At 39.2% G+C, this 16,279-nt stretch overlaps 1 protein-coding gene across 2 annotated transcripts in view; it reads left to right on the forward strand.

The window, feature by feature from the left end:
* Positions 1–16,279, forward strand: part of DNAJC5 (DnaJ heat shock protein family (Hsp40) member C5) — a 61,726-nt gene that overhangs the window by 446 nt on the left and 45,001 nt on the right. Inside the window, exons 2-3 of one of the 2 annotated variants that reach the window (XM_087890993.1) lie at positions 13,469–13,636; positions 14,790–15,777. The exons of the other annotated variant lie outside the window; for it this stretch is intronic. The gene's annotated coding sequence lies outside the window, so the exon portion shown is untranslated. The remainder of the gene's footprint in view (positions 1–13,468; positions 13,637–14,789; positions 15,778–16,279) is intronic. 2 annotated transcript variants of the gene reach the window in all.

Consider the following 16,279-nt stretch of genomic DNA (forward strand, 5'->3'; position numbering starts at 1 on the left):
TGCATTGGAGCGGGTTGGGTGGAGGTCTCCTTCGTGCCCATCTAACGCCCCCCTCCCCATTTTATAGGCTTGGCTGGCAGGGATGAGGAGGAGCCCGCGGATGCTGGAAGGAGGCGGGCGGGCCAAGGAAAGGCCCCAGGATTTTGGGGAGATGCTGCTGGGCCGGGGAAGGCCCCCCCATCCCAATCTTTTAGCTACCCCAATCCCCTTCTCTCAGATATTGGGTCTGGGGGCTGCTCAAGAGGTACTTAGTTAGGTTTTGCAAGGAGGAGCTCTCAGGTGATTCGTGGGAAGCTGGGCCAGCCCTTTGCGACAGGCGCATCCTTCGGGCCTCTTTGCGCTGGGAATGAGCTTTAAAAAAAATATCTCCCTATTAGTGGGAAAAAAAGATAGGAGCTTCAAAGGGGTGGGTGGGGGGGAAATATCCATCCCAAATTGCATCTATGCTGGCCTTGCATTTTTTTATTTTTATTTGGGAGAGGTGTGAAAGGTGAATCTGGCGGGTGCCCCCTTCCCTCCTTCCCAATCTTGAGGCTTCCAAATCCATGCGTTTCATTTGATGTTGGTTGATCGGGTCCTTTTTAACAGCAATTTTGACGTTATGAATTTGATGAGGATGGAGAACGATGAACGCTCGGCCGGTGCTGAGCATTCGGTGGCCGATGCCGTTTCTAACCAGACCCCGAGGAGCGGAGGATGAAGAATCAGAGATGTGCGTCATTCCTACATTTTATCTGTGTCTCAGAATTACAGACTTGATGGCCCAGACCGGTCAGTTCATTATCCCTGTGGCTGGAATTAGGGAGCGCTTTTTCTGGAGGAGAAAAACAAAACAAAACACCAAAGCCTTCATGCTGAATGCTGGTGCTGTTGGAAGACAGCAGGGGCTTGTATCAACTTTATGTCTTGCATGCCTGGTTATCTGGGGAAGCATCGGTTTGCAATATTGCAATTAATAAATGCACTGCTAATTTTTGCTGTTCGTTTCTGCCTTTTGCGTAGGGTGTGGAAAAGGGAATGGGGGGAGAAGACAATCTATATCAGTTTGGATCAGTAGGAGATGAAATCTGCTTTTATCAGTTCAAGCTGTTTTTGTTGCTGCAATTATCTTCTTGGGATGTGTAATGGTGAGAGTGCCTTTCTTGGCTGGTTACTGAAGCAAAGACTGAACTAGATAGATCATTCCATGAGCTAAGGCAACATCTTTAATTACTCTACTGAAAGACATCTATTTGCAGACTTTATTGGCCGTTGCAATCCTCTGAGTGAGCCAATCCATAGTTGGAGTTAAAATAAACACAATCAATTAAAATCAAGACCATACATTATGAAACACCAGATTTACTAGGAATTAAACATCCCCCCCATCAACCCCCTCCCCAATTAAAAGTAAATGTGGAGGGATAGTCACAGCAGTCTTGCTGGATGAATTAGATATCTGGGGGGATCCTGTTCTAGATGTGGAGAACAGCAACTAAAGAGGCCTGTTTCTATGGTCCTTTCACATGGCAAGATGTGATCAAGAGGACCTTTAAAGATCCTACTTTACTTTATCAAAAGGATTGGGTGGGGGGCAGATGTTATTTACAGGTAGTCCCCCAAAGAAATCAAAACAGAGCTGTTAGGTGATCCAATTGCCACAATCTGGAACAGCTTCTACTGTTAACTGCCTTTTAATGACATCCCAAATAGAGATCATCACAGTAGGCCAATTGAGGCAAAAATTACAGAGAAGGTTGCAGTTGGTATACAAGATGGAGCTGTGCAAAGGTGTACTTGACAGTGGCTGCCACTTGATTATCCTTCCAGATTTAAATTGGGGTGGGTTTTTTTTTGATAGGGCAATGTTAGATACGTAGTGTATCTGATTGTTTTATAATGTATGGTCTTGGATTTAAACTTTGATATGTATTTAACTGCAACTGTGGATTTCCTCAGTTGACTAAAAGGGCCTATAAAACATTGCAAATAAATAAATGTGCTATTTAAATTCAGTTGGAAGGGAAGTCAGAAAGGAGCTAGTACTTGCATACTTAATGAAAGGGGCATTCACTGCAAGCTATTTCAGACATAGGGTCCCCTTTACAATCGCCCTGATGAAATCTTTACTGCCTCTTGATTTCATTTCACTTGACTACAAGAGGAATAAGGGCTGCAAATTGGGTCAGCTGCCTATCCCCCCCCCCTTTTGGCAGCAGTTAAGTCTGTTGTGATTCCCAGGACTTTTGACTGAAGTCCAGGGGAACTATTTAACATATGGGTTTAAATTGGATATTGCCAGTGGTGCATGATTCATTTATTTTACAGTTTTGCATAAAGCTAATTGAATTAACACATCTTATTTTCTCAGTATTACTGAAAGGGAGATAAACTTTGGAAGAAAAACAGAAGGTGAAAGAGCATCCAGTACATTATGTTTCTGTCTCCTAAATTCTTCTGTTCATTTTGTTAATAGATCTGCCTTCTTGGACTTCTTAGCTAAGGTAGCTTCTTGATAAGATAGTAAATTCAATTCTCTTTCTCTCTTGGCCCTAAAAATTATCACAAACGCGCACACACGTGTATAATTTTGAGGCCTAAAATTCAAAAATGGAGGAAGAAAACTGAACACACACACACACACACACACACACACACACACGCACACTTTCCTATTTATTATTTATACAAATAACTCAAGGTGACAAACATATCCAACACACCTCCCTCTTCCTTTTTCCCCACAACAACAACAACCCTGTGAAGTGGGCTGGACAGACTGGTAGGATTTGAATTCATAGTCTACTTCATTAATTTTTCTTCCCATAGTTTTGTGTTTCTCCTTTGTATTATTTGTAAGCATCCCATCCTCTCTCCAACACATATTCTGGAGTACTGTAGACTATGTTGAATATTTCAATTTTTGGCTACATGTTGCTTTAAGTTATTTTAATTAATTCTTATCCAAAACGAAGTTTCTGCTATTTTCTACTTGTCTGATAATAGACATTCTGATAACATTTGAGGTTTGTGTTCAGGGTTTAACCAATGAAAGCTATAACTATTCTATTTTCTCTAGAACAGGATTTTTATAATCCTGCCTTACAAAACATCAAATTTAGAAAACAGTATTTATTGCCAGGCATATTTAAAAGACAGCTTTTAAAACTTTTGAACGTTATGCCTTTTTCCTTGCTATTGAACCACTGGGTTGTGGAAGGATTGCAAACATTTGTGCATTTGTCCTGCTATTTTGCTGAGCAAACCTCTGTTGCACAAATATTGAGGCCAGAGCGTTTTATTATCGTATTTCATGCAGCATAAACTTTTTGGGATGTTACTAATGCTGTTTCCTTGTATTTTGGAATGAAAAGCTCTCATGTTGCCTGGGCATCTTTTATTGTGCCTTAGGAATTTACTTAAGTAGGCTATGGGGAGTAGAATTGCAGAGCTCAGAGTCAGACATATGTGCATATAGCCATATTAAAAAGAACAGGAAGCTGAGCTTGGCTGTTTAAAAGAGAAGGTGGAATCTTTGTAAACACTCATCTGTTGTGAGGTTGTTAAGGACATAAGCAATGCCCTTGTCCATCTTGTTCAACTAGCATTTCTGGTCAACCAACTGCCCAAGGAAGCCTCCTGATCTCTCAGTAGAGGGTCTTCAGAAGCAGTCCCATGACTACCAAGGTTAAAGAGCTAGCCTAGGACTATAATGAATTAGTTTAACCTTTTTTAAAAAAGCCAATCAAGTTGGTAGCCAGCACCACATCTCATGTTACTATCAATAAACTTTTGCAAAACAAAATTAGCAGTTTACCACCATTATTGAATGACATATTACATTAAATGTTTTATAAATATTTATTTCAATGTTAATATTGAATATTAATATTAAAAGATTTAGATGAGAGCATAGAAGAAATTTGCAGACGACACCAAACTCGTGGGAACGGCCAACACTATAGAACACGTGCGTCATGTTGCCATCACGTGACAGTCCATATTTTTTTCCTTTGTGGAGCTGGGGTGGGCGTGGCCTGCGCGTGACACATCTGTCCTGCAGGCCGCCAGTTTGACACCCCTGCTATAGAAGATAGGCTCAAGACCAGAATGATCTCCAGAGACTTGAATACAGGGCCCTATCCAACAAAATAAAATTCAGTGATGAGAAAAGTAAGGTATATACTTAGGCAAGAAAAACCAAATGCACGTGTATAGAATAGGTGGTCCCTGGCTCAACAGCAGTAATTGATCTGGAAATTCTGGTGGAGAACCACTTACATATGAGTCAGCCATGTGCTGCAGCTGCCAAAAAAGCCAACAGAGTCTGCATCAACAGAGGATTAGAATCAAGATCATGTGAAGTGTTAATGCGACTTTATAAAGCCTTGGTAAGGCCATACTTGGAATCCTGCATCCAGTTTTGGTCGCCACGATGTAAAAAAGATGTGGAGACTCTAGAAAGAGTGCAGAGAAGAGCAACAATGACGATTAGGGGGCTGAAGGCTAAACATATAAAAGAACAGTTGCTGGAATTGGGTATGTCTAGTTTAATGAAAAAAAGGACTAGGGGGAACATGAGAGCAGTGTTCCAATATCTCAGGGGCTGCCACAAAGAAGAGGGAGTCAAGCTATTCTCCAAACCACCTGAAGGCAGAACAAGAAGCAATGGATGGAAACTAGTCAAGGAGAGAAGCAATTTAGAACTGAGGAGAAATCTCCTTACAGAACAATTAATCAGTGGAACAACTTGCCTCCAGAAGTTGTGAGGGCTCTATCACTGGAGATATTTCAGAAGAGATTGGACAGCCATTTAACAAATTGTATAGGGGCTCGTGTTTGAGCAGGTGGTTGGACTAGAAGACCTCCAAGGTCCCTTCCAATGCTGTTATTGTATTCTACTTTTGGCTCTCCTTTCAGTCTACATTGTTTTCTCAGGTCTTTGCAATGCTTACCCCATTTGGGCTGATCTCAAAGGGTTTTGTTTCCAATCCTGGCTTCCTTTATTAGTTTCTCTCACTCCAAATTCAAATGAACCTTATCAATTGAACCCAATCATGAAATCATAGCCTACATGAAGGAGGACATGATAGATTTCCCTAGGATGCTGTGTCTTTCCTTCTTCCAACTTTGTCCTTTCTCAGTCAAAAGCCTGGTAGAGCCAGGATTAAGAATTATGGTTGCCTTGAAATGGAAGACTCTAAAGAGAAAAAGCAATTTTTTGTTCCATATTAAAACTTAGAATGGCGAGAATGACTGTTTTAAATCCTCCACTTCCTCTTGAGAGTTGTGTGGTGAGCTGAATATGCAGTTCAGGTGAATACACCTGTACAAATGTCTGTGCCCTTCCCATCCACAATATTTGCTTTTAATTTATCATATCTTGCCTGTCCAGAAAACGGCTCTACCCAGGTTGAGTACAAGTAGCATCAAACAGGTAGTCCTCAATTTACGACCACAATTGGGACCAGAATTTCTGCTGCTAAGCAAGGCGGTTACTGAGTTGCGCCCGATTTTACAACCTTTTTTTGGCGCAGTTGTTAAGCAAATCCCTGCAGTTGCTAAGTGAATTGTGTGGTCGTTAAGTGAATCAGACTTCCCCCACAGACTTGTCAGAAGCTTTCTGAGAAGATTGTAAATGACGATCACATGACCCAAGGATGGTGCAACTGTTGTAAATACCTGATAGTTGCCCAATGCCTGAATTTTGATCGCATGATCATGGGGATTATGCAATGGCTGTAAGTGAGGACAGGGTCACAAGTCACTTTTTTCAGTCCTGGTATAACTGAATGGTCATTGAATAAGGGTAGGTCAAGGACTGCCTGTATTGCAAATGAAATATATTTTTTAAACTTGCTCTTGTGGAATAATTCATAGGAAGGAGCCTATGGAATGAGAGGAGATAATTTTCAGAAGTGGATTTTGCCCATCTGTCTTCCTTTCCTTTTTCAAGTACCAGTATTTTTCATTACTGCCATTTGCAACTCATAAACAGAACCTTCCCTAACCCAGCAGCCCCCTGATGTGCTGAGATTCCCGGAATTTTCCAGGAATTCTTGGGCCTTCTGGGAGTTTTATTTGTACCATTTCCAGGGGATGTCATGTTGAAGAAGGTATCCTTACAGGATCCCCAGTTGTAAGAAGAAGGAGATCTCGGCTTTGGAAATATTAACCATTTTGCAATAGTGGTGAATATCTGTAGCTTGGGTGGAGGTTTATTTTCTGAGCTTGTGGGTTAGTTTCTAAACATTTCAGAATTCCCTAAATTCCTCTGAAAATGTTCCCTAGCCTGGTAACAAAATGTTTGGAAATCAACCCACAAGCTTGGAGAATGAACCTCCACACTGATTAATCATTTCCCCAAGTAGAGCTGAATGTTGAGAAAAAGTAGCATTCCTGACCCCATTAATGGTGGCAGGAGTTGCTTTGATGTTTTTTTGTCCTGTTCCCCAGTTTCCTTTCCTTCGAGTGGGATCTAAGTTATCTTTGGGACTCATTTTCAGGTTGCAGTCAGGAGAAGGAAACAAAAGTGTCTTGAGTTTCGTTTCTTGCATTTTCATCCTTAGCAGCTGTGGGTGTGGCTGCATTTATTAGTTGAGCTACTACATGATTTTTTCATTAGGTTCTTCAATTCCTTGTATAACAGGGAAGCTGTTGGTAAACTTATGCTAAACTTTTCTTACTTTGATTTTAACTTATATATGCTGTTTGATCCAAAGGTGCTTTTTCCAAAAGGCATCTGGACTTTTTTTTCTCCTTGAAGACATTTTGCTTCTCATGCAAACTTCTTCAGAAGAAGCTAAATGTCTTCAAGGAAAAACAAAATCCAGTCGCCTTTTGAAAAAGTATCTTTGGAAGAACCATGACCTGGATGACTGAGAATCTCCATTATTGTTGTCAATTCATACTTTTCTTAGTGGAAACTGTAGCAGTAATTCTGTTGGTGTCCATTACAATATGAATGACAATATTAATACATTGGCTTCACTCAGTAGAGTCTTGGGGTGGATGTACGCATTTAATTAATAAATAAACATGTTAATAATCTTTCCTCATTGTGTAAAGAATCTCTCTCAGTACAGATATTCCTCAACTTACTGGGACCAGAATATTTCGTTCCTAAGCAAGGCGAGTGTTAAGTGAGTTGTCCTGAATTTTATGACCTTTTTTTTTTTTTTTTTTGCCATGGTGGTTAAGTGAATCTGGAGTTAAATGAATCACATGGTCATTAAGTGAATCCAGGTTCCCCTATTGACTTTGCTCATCAGAAGCCAACTGGGAAGGTCGAAAATGGAGAGGACATACAACCATTATAAATACGTGCTGGTTGCCAAGTGCCTGAATTTTGATCACATGAATGTGGGGATTCTGCAACAGTTGTAAGTCCATGGTCAGGTCACTTTTTTCAGTGCCATTGTAACTTTGAATGGTCACTAAATGGATGGTTGTAAATTGAGGACTACCTGTATTTCCTATAGGCAGAATAAACAAAAATATTAAAGACTTGTTACAAATCAGTTATTTTTTCAAGTCCATCCTCGCACTTCACCTTCTCCACACAAATGTAGCAAGACATGGCATTTAGATTCATAGTGACTGCATATTTCTGTTGTCTAGACTTCTGAACAGGCTGGAAGGATGTATAGTATGTTGTAAGAATTCATTATTTTAGTTTGCCATATAAACCATCTATCCCAGGAAGCCATAGAATGATTTGTTTGGGCATATAGCAGTTTGTATGAATTTGTATGTACTGTATTTCAACACTTGAACTGAATGACACAAGTATGCTTATTTTGGATAGGTTGTTTTGATATTTAGAACCTGAACACAATCGTTACTGGGGTGGATTTGCCTTTGCCATGAATTTGCTCATGGATTTTTTACAAGATTCAGTTCATACAATTCACACGTTTGCCTTTGTCCATTGTGGGTAGTGAAATGTCCACTTGCTGAGTGAAGCATTTTAATATATCTTCTTGGAGGCATCTCTGTCTGTATCCATGGAAACTTTTAACTACTTCTAGATCTTAGTTAGTGGCAAAAGTCTGAAGGAAAGCTGTAAGTTTTTATTACATACAGGACGATGATCCAGCAATTCCCTTTCGTATGCACCAACTCAGTGCTTCTCAATTTGAGCAACTTTAAGATATGTGGACTTCTGTTCACAGAATCCCCCAGCCAGCATGCTCATTAGGGAATTCTGGGAGTTGAAGTACACACATCTTAAAGTTGCTAAAGTTGAGCAACAGTGCACTAGACAATCCATTTTATGCTCATTGGTTGGCTTGTTCCAAAACTCATGTGTGTCAGAACTGCCAAGAATTTCACAGGCAGTTTTCACACACACTATTCCCCAACTTGCTTTCTTTGAATGCCTACTTTCATAATTCCAAGTAAAAGAGCAAGTTATCCAACATCTCTAGAAAGCAACATCGAACATTGTTGTGTAACAATTGAATGTATAAATGTTAAGGGTTCTTGTTTTGAGGGCAGAAGCGAAGTGACAGCATGAGGGAAGAGAGCTGAGTTGCTGTTTATCAGCACATTTCATTTGGCAGCTGTGTGGGTCAAGTAGACCCACACGGGAGTTTTTATTTGATGGTCCTGCTGGCTGAAGGCACCGAGAATTTATCCAATTTACTTAGGAAGCAAAAGGTTGGGGAAGTTCAGCTTCCAAATGAGAATAAATGAATACGCTTTATTAAATTACTTAATTTGGGAAGTTGGTGTTCCTGTCATTTTAAATGTGGCTTTGTCTTTGTGCTTTATAAATGCTCTCTTAGGCCAAAATAAAATGTGGTCTTTTCAGGCGGAAAATAACATCATCATAATAGCAGCAGCAGTTAAAAAAAAAGGCCTTTATCTTAGATGCATTGTTAGTGGAGCTGTCCAGCATGTAATACTAAAATGAACAGCTCCATTTCTTTTTTAGTTTCTTTGGTTTACTTGAGGGTCTTCTGAGTTGAGTTCAATACAGGTAGTCCTCAACTTACAACCATTCTCTTAGTGACTGTTCAAAGTTTCAGTGGCACTGAAAAAATGACTTATGACCATTTTTCACACTTGTGACCGTTGCAGCACCCCCCAATTATGTAATCGAAATTCAGGCATTTGGCAACTGGTTCATATTTATGACGGTTGCAGTGTCCCAGGACCATATGATTGATTATCTATGGTGACTTTCTGACAAGCAAAGTCAATGGGGAAACCGGATTCACTTAACAACTGTGTTACTATTTTAGCAATGGCAGTGATTCACTTAACAACTATGGCAAGAAAAGTTATAAAATGGGGCAAAACACACTTGACAACTGTTGCATGTTAGAGAGAGAAAGCCAACTTTCAAGATTGTCAGAAGCAGAGAAATGGAAGGAGAGAAAGTAGAAGAGGCCTTGATGCACTACTTCTTTTCTTCTTTCCTTTTTTTCCTCCTCCCTGTAGGAGTTCAATGAGATAAATAGACATTTGGAAAATGAAGCCCAGAAGAAAGAGAGAAGAGAACATTTCTATTCTAGAATACTTTGCTGAGGGGAAAGGGGCTATTGAGAAGGAGCTACAATTGTTTGTACATATCATGTGGCCTTTTATTGGGGGCCTGGGCAGGCTGTAAAATGCTCCCATGGTCTAATGTTTATGGAAAATGTTATAGGAAAATAAATAATTCACATATCACATACTTTTAAGTGAGCGGCAATTTTTGGACCTTTCGGTTCTTAATATTGGTGCTAATGTTAGCCTGTTAGCTTTGCAGACATAAAGTTGGTTGTGTTTTTTTCTCTTGTGAATGTTTTACAGCATTAAGAATACCAGCTTTAAGGAAGTTTTTGGAGAAAAGAAATTGAAAATCTGGTAACCAATATTTATTTTTGTATTTTTAAATTGTATAATACATATTTTATTTTTAAATAATAATTTTTTAAATTTTTAAATAATAAAAATTGTATTTTTGGGGAGATGGGTGGCATAATTTTTTTTAAAAAAATACAATAAAGCTGGCTTTTCTCACAAACAGAAAGTGAGACTATGCATTTGGTAATTAATTAAAAATGTAATTTTTTCTACTCAGTTTCAATTTCCACGAATATGAGGATGTGGTATCAAATGTTAAAATATAGAAATGTGCTCTCTTCCTTTTTCTTTGTCATCTTCATGTGAATAAAAGCAATATGTAGATTATTTTATTCAGAATTGGCAAATGAGCTATAATCAATAGATTTGTAATGTAATATAGCTTTTGTGTGTTGCACTCACCCTAAGATCTTAACCAGTCTTTAGTTGATAAGGAAGCCTTCCATATCATAGAATGGGGCTGTAGGGGCCCTAGTGGGGCAGTGGTTAGAATGCAACATTGCAGGCTGACTCTGCTCACTGCCAGGTGTTTGATCCTCACCGGCTCAAGGTTGACTCGGCCATTTTACCGAGGTTGGTAAAATTGTTGGGGGCAATAGGCTGACTCTTTAAACCACTTAGAGAGGGATGTAAACACTGTGAAGCAGTATATAAGTTCTATTGCTATTATTTGCAAGACCACCTCTCCTCAGTGACATCTACCCATCCCATCAGGTGCAGCAGGAGAAGCTTGCATCCAGTAGAAAATGTTATATGGTGGGACCTAGAAGGGAGGCCTTTTCTGCTGCTGCACTTATCCTGTGGAACATCATTTCCCCTACGTCAGGCTAGGCCCGATCTTCATAGCCTTCTGGAAGGGCTTAAAGACCTGGCTTTGTCATCTGGCCCCGGGATCAGAGAGTGGTATAGATCCCATAAAATAGCTGTATTGTTCTTGAATGGCTGTGCCCTCCTGGTGATTGTACTGTACAGCTTTTAGTTGTTGAATTGTTTTTTTGTTTTGGTACGGCTTATATTTTAATTGGAAGCAGTCCAGAGACATGAATGTGCAATGGGCGGAGATATAAATTGGATAAATAGAGAGAGGGAAAAGGGTTGCAGGTTTGTAATATTTATACAGCATGGGAGAAAATTGCATCCCTCCAGTATGAATGTACCATAAATTTGCAAATGAAAGTCTTTCCAGTTAAATTACTCTCTTTCTGATTCTCATTTTTTTGACAGCAACATGCTTTCATGGCACCAAATAGAATAATTAACTCAGCCATCTTATGTAAGATAGTCCTGAATTCTAACAAGAAAATCCATACAAAATACCTGGCATAGTTTCTTCAATTTATTGACTACCACAGACTTCTAAAAGCACATATGCCGAAAACAGATTGATTGTCTATAAATATAGAATTAAGGAACACCTAGATGCCCATGGCTGCATTCCAACATGGGGAATGTTTGAAAACTGTTGCCGTACAATATGGATGGCATTGAACAAACAGTGAAACAAAGTCGAGAATGTTATTTTGAGATTATTCCATGGAAGTGGTTCCCAGAGGATACCTAAGATACCTGACTTGATATGTTTCAGTGAGGTAACCACATAGGGCAGTTTCCATGTGATAAAACTCTAATCATTTTGGGATGGGATGAAGGCATTAATAGCATAGATATTATAAAAGGAAGTCAAGATAGGCATAATAATAGGACATAACCATAGAGATGACCTTAGAGAAACCATGCAAGAGCAGTTTGTCAAAATATGATTTAAGAGCCCTGGTGGCGCAGCAGACTAAAAGCACTGTTATTAACTTCAGCTGCCTGCAATTACTGCAAGTTCAAATCTCACCAGGCTCAAGGTTGACTCAGCCTTCCATCCTTTCTAAGATAGGTAAAATGAGGACCCGGATTGTGGGGGCAATAAGCTGACTTTGTATAAAATATACAAAAGTATGAAGGCTATTGCTTAACGCATTGTAAGCCGCCCTGAGTCTCCGGAGAAGGGCGGCATATAAATCAAATAAACAAAAACAAAAACAAACAAGTTCAGAACAAGAAGAAAACTAGAAAGAAACTCAGATTGGCTATGGCTTAACTCTTGGAGGAGCAGGGGAGAATATAATCAGTTTTTCATGTTTTGCTACTTTAGCCTATATCAGTAAAGTGCAAATATTACACGTGGAGTCATTGGTGCTCTCTGAGCTTGGTGGTTTTGTTGCAGACGATTCATTACTCAATTAGGTAGGTACAGTGCACTGATGATGTTACCTAGTTGGATCATGAAATGTCTGCAAGAAAACCATCAGCACCATCAGTTCTACCCTGAGCTACAAATATTCTCTTCTATCAAAAGCCTGTTTCTTGACCTGGTCTATCTTGAAGGGCTCACAAGTATTTTTATGTTTAAAGGTGTCCTTATAAGGGAGTTGTTTATTTTAAAATGTCATGATCTCATGAGAACCTTAACATGTGTGGTTCTGAATTTTTAAATTTGTTATATCCATTGATGTTAAAGATACAGTACATACATTTCTAAAATGAACAAATCTATTGTCCTGTCTATCATAGCTGGCATTTCTGTACAATTTATGGGCAAGTCGTAGGCACGGTTTGAACCAACTTGGAAAAGGCTGAAAACTGGATTAAAAATCATACGGCTTGCTCAAGTCAAGTTAATTATTTGGAGTTGAGCATATGTGAAGGAGAACGTGTTGCAGTAATACTGATCCCAAACAATAAGAAATAGTGAGCAAGTCTTAGAAATCCAGACATCTGCTGTGTTCTTGTTTACATAAGTTTGCTGTTGGGAGCGTTGCTGAATCAGAAGGTAACACTTGACTTACAACCACAATTGCGACCAGAATTTCCATTGCTAACCAAGGCAGTCGCTAAGTGACTGGTGCCTGATTTCACGACCTTTTTTTGTCATGGTTGTTAAGTGAATCCCTGCCAGTTGTTGAGCAAATCCAGCTTTCCCTGTTGACCTTGCTTGTCAGAAGCTGGCTGGGAAGATCACAAATGATGATTATCTGATCCCAAGACACTTCAACAGGTGTAAATACATGCTAGTTTCCAAATGCCCAAATTTTGGTCATGTGACCGTGGGGATGCTGTGACAATCATAAGCATGAGGACAATTCTTTTTCAGTATGTTGTAGCTTCGAATGGTTGCTAAATGAATTGTTGTAAGTTGAGCACTACTTGTGCTAACATTCTGTTGCCGACCTGATCAATAAAAGCATCTTGAGATGCTTGCAAATAAAACATGAAGGAATAGTTTTGTTGTGTTTATTCCAAGCACCTGTTTCCAAGAATTAACCATGGGTGAGGAACTCTTCATTATGCACAGCAATGGAGCCATTTAGCCATGTGCATTTAAGAGGAACAAATCCTAACCCAAAGCTCCACGCTTTACATTATTTTCGTAAATTAGAAAGTTCCAAATATTGGTGTGCCCTTTAGAGCAAAGGTATTCCTTGCCCTTTACCATTTTGCTGGTTCCTTTTTATACCATTTCTTGCTTTTATAGCCTTCGCCATAGAGAAAGTAGAATTGCACATGGTAACCCCAAATGTGGATTGTAAGCCATACATTCAAATGAAAGCCGTACAGTATGGTAATTATTTTCTTTCTTTTGTAGTGATTTCTTGGGAGCTAATTAAAGGCAACAGGCTAGAAACTGGGAAACCATGAGTTCTGCTCCTAGGAAGACGGCAAGGACAAATCTCTTCCATAAATGCTGCCGAGAAAACTGCAGGGATTTATCTATGTAGCGACAAGTGATGTGTGTGTGTGTGTAGGTAGGTAGGTAAGTAGGTTTAGAATATTACTGAAAACATAGTAGTTCAGGACAACTTTGAATGTCTGAATGCAACCATTTAATTACTTGTCTCTTTTTAAATGTGACTTAAAGTTTAAGTCAGTCTTTTTCCGTGATAAATCAGAAATAACATTGGTTCATAGAGTTTACTGTGTGCAGATTAATACTCATTGCATGAGAATTAAATAGGATCTTAAGCACCTAATACAAAAAAGGTAGATACAATTTAATAAGTACAACAGAAACCTGAGGGAATCTCTCCTATAACTGGAATGTTAACAGCTGAAGAAACAGAAGTAATTAAAGGAGTCTGGTGGTACCTTTTCCATTAACGAAATACATTAAAAGGCATAGGCTTTTGTGAGTCATAGCTCATTTCATCAGATGCATAGAGTGGCTCCGTTGAAGTGGGATTTATTGTAAATTGGGTTGAGGTAGAAGGGAAGACAAGCTTGTTATGTAAATGTGAGATATTACAGGTTACTATGTCAATAAACAGTTGCAATGAGCTAAAGTGAGAATAACAGAGTTGGAAGGGACCTTGGAGGTCTTTTAGTTCAACCCCCGCTCAAGGAGGAGACCCTACACCATTTCAGAAAAGTGGCTGTCTAGTCTCTTCTTGAAAACTTCCAGTGTTGGAGCATTCACAACTTCTGGAGGCCAGTTGTTCCACTGATTAATTGTTCTCACTGTAAGGAAATTTCTCCTTAGTTCCAGGTTGCTTCTCTCTTTAATGATCTTCCACCTGTTGCTCCTTGTCCTGCCTTCAGGTACTTTGGAGAATGTGAAGGACATCTTCCAAAACCAAAATAGAGATCTTTGAAGAGAGCATGAAGTTGTTGTATTATTCTTTTGAGCTGAAGACAAAGTTTGGTCCTTCGGGGCTGTTCCTGACCTGCCTTGCTGACTTTGTCAGTCAGAGAATGGCACAAGGTAGAAAAAACCCCCAGCTATCTTATTTAATGCCAACTGACAGATAAAACTTAATTAATGAAATGGAAGTAGCAGGAACATTTGAGGGAAAGTGATCGTGTAATGCTGATGTTCTTGAGGGTAAGGGGAACTAAAGTTGGGTGTAGTTAAATGCATGAAAATAGATTTTTATGAGCTCAGAGGAATGATGATTGTGATTTCATTGTAGGAAGGCACTATAGAGAAGAAAAGGCTGGTTGGATGGTCCAAAGAAAAATAAACGCTCAGAATATGGCTACTACAAAATTCCAGCAAGGCAGAGAACAGAAAGCATAAGCCTGTGAGACTACCCCAAAACCGTAATAAGGAACTGAGAAAAAAGGCAACATATACAGGAAGTAAAAAGAGGAACAGCTCACCAAGAAAAAAGAATCAGTTAGCCCAAAATTGGAGACCATCCTAAACTCAGAAAAGCTGAAACTCAGAATGTTGAAGTTGGTGAGAGATACTAAGAATACCAAGAAGGACTCATTCAGATATTTTCAAAATAAAAAGAAGAGGGGGAAAAAGTGGTTAACCAGCTGCTGAATGAAAATGGCAAGATGCTGAGAAAGAATACTGTAGGCAGAACTAATCAACTTTAATTATAATAGAATAACAGAGTTGGAAGAGACCTTGGAGGTCTTCTAATCCAACCCCTTGCTTAAGCAGGAGTTCCTATACCATTTCTGACAAGTGGCTGTCCTTTTTCTTCCTAAAAGCCTCCAGTGATGGAGTCCCCACAACTTCTGGAGCCAAGCCATTCCACTGATCAATTGTCTTAATTGTCAGGAAATTTCTTCTTAGTTCTATATTTATGTTCGTTCTTCCTCAAGAAAAGGATATATCTATTTTCTTTGCAATGATGTATAAGTCTTCAGTGCCAGATGAATTACATCTGAGGGCCCTGAAGGAATTACCTGATGGTCTGGCCAACCCTGGACAATGGATTAGCAGATTATTGGAAGAGGGCAGGTATTGCAGTATCTTCAGAAGTGGTGCAAATAGAACATTTTGAGTTTAAAAAAAAAGTGGAGCAGAGGAAATAATAAAAATGCTATTGTTGGTTTCTCCTACCCAGTCATTGAGAAGATGTGAATGACCCCTCCCAAAACCAAGTATAGCTGTTTTTATTTTTATTTATCAAATTTTTAAAACTGCCCATCTGCCTCGCAAAGGTAGGTAGATATTGACCTCATCACCTGGAAATATTGTAGAGTCTATCATAAAATGAAAAGTATGCACTTTTGAAAACAAAAATGATGATCGGCTAATACTCTGCAAGCAGAAATAACATTCAAAATGATTCTTAACAGCCTAGATTAGTGGGGTGGAAATAACACAATTAAATTTACAGAGAATTAGAGCTAAATGCTTACAAAACAAATTGAATGCACAGATACAAAATGGGACTGTTCAGTTTGGCAGTACTATCTGTAAAAAGGATCCTGCAATAATACAGGTAGTTGATTACAAACTGAATCTGAGTCAGCAGTTTTTTGTGAGGGGGGAGGGAACAGAAGTAAAAGCCGACATTTATTTTCCAAACCATGAGAAGTAATTAATCCGCTTTATTTCATGTTTTAGTCACATTGCACCTTAGATTTTTAACAAGCATTCTGTGGAATTGAAACAAATTCAGAGATGATCATGGGGGTTGAAATTTCAGTCCTGTGTCAA

Source organism: Pantherophis guttatus, chromosome 3, assembly GCF_059756535.1.
Source record: "Pantherophis guttatus breed Tessera chromosome 3, ASM5975653v1, whole genome shotgun sequence".
Lineage (NCBI taxonomy): Eukaryota > Metazoa > Chordata > Lepidosauria > Squamata > Colubridae > Pantherophis > Pantherophis guttatus.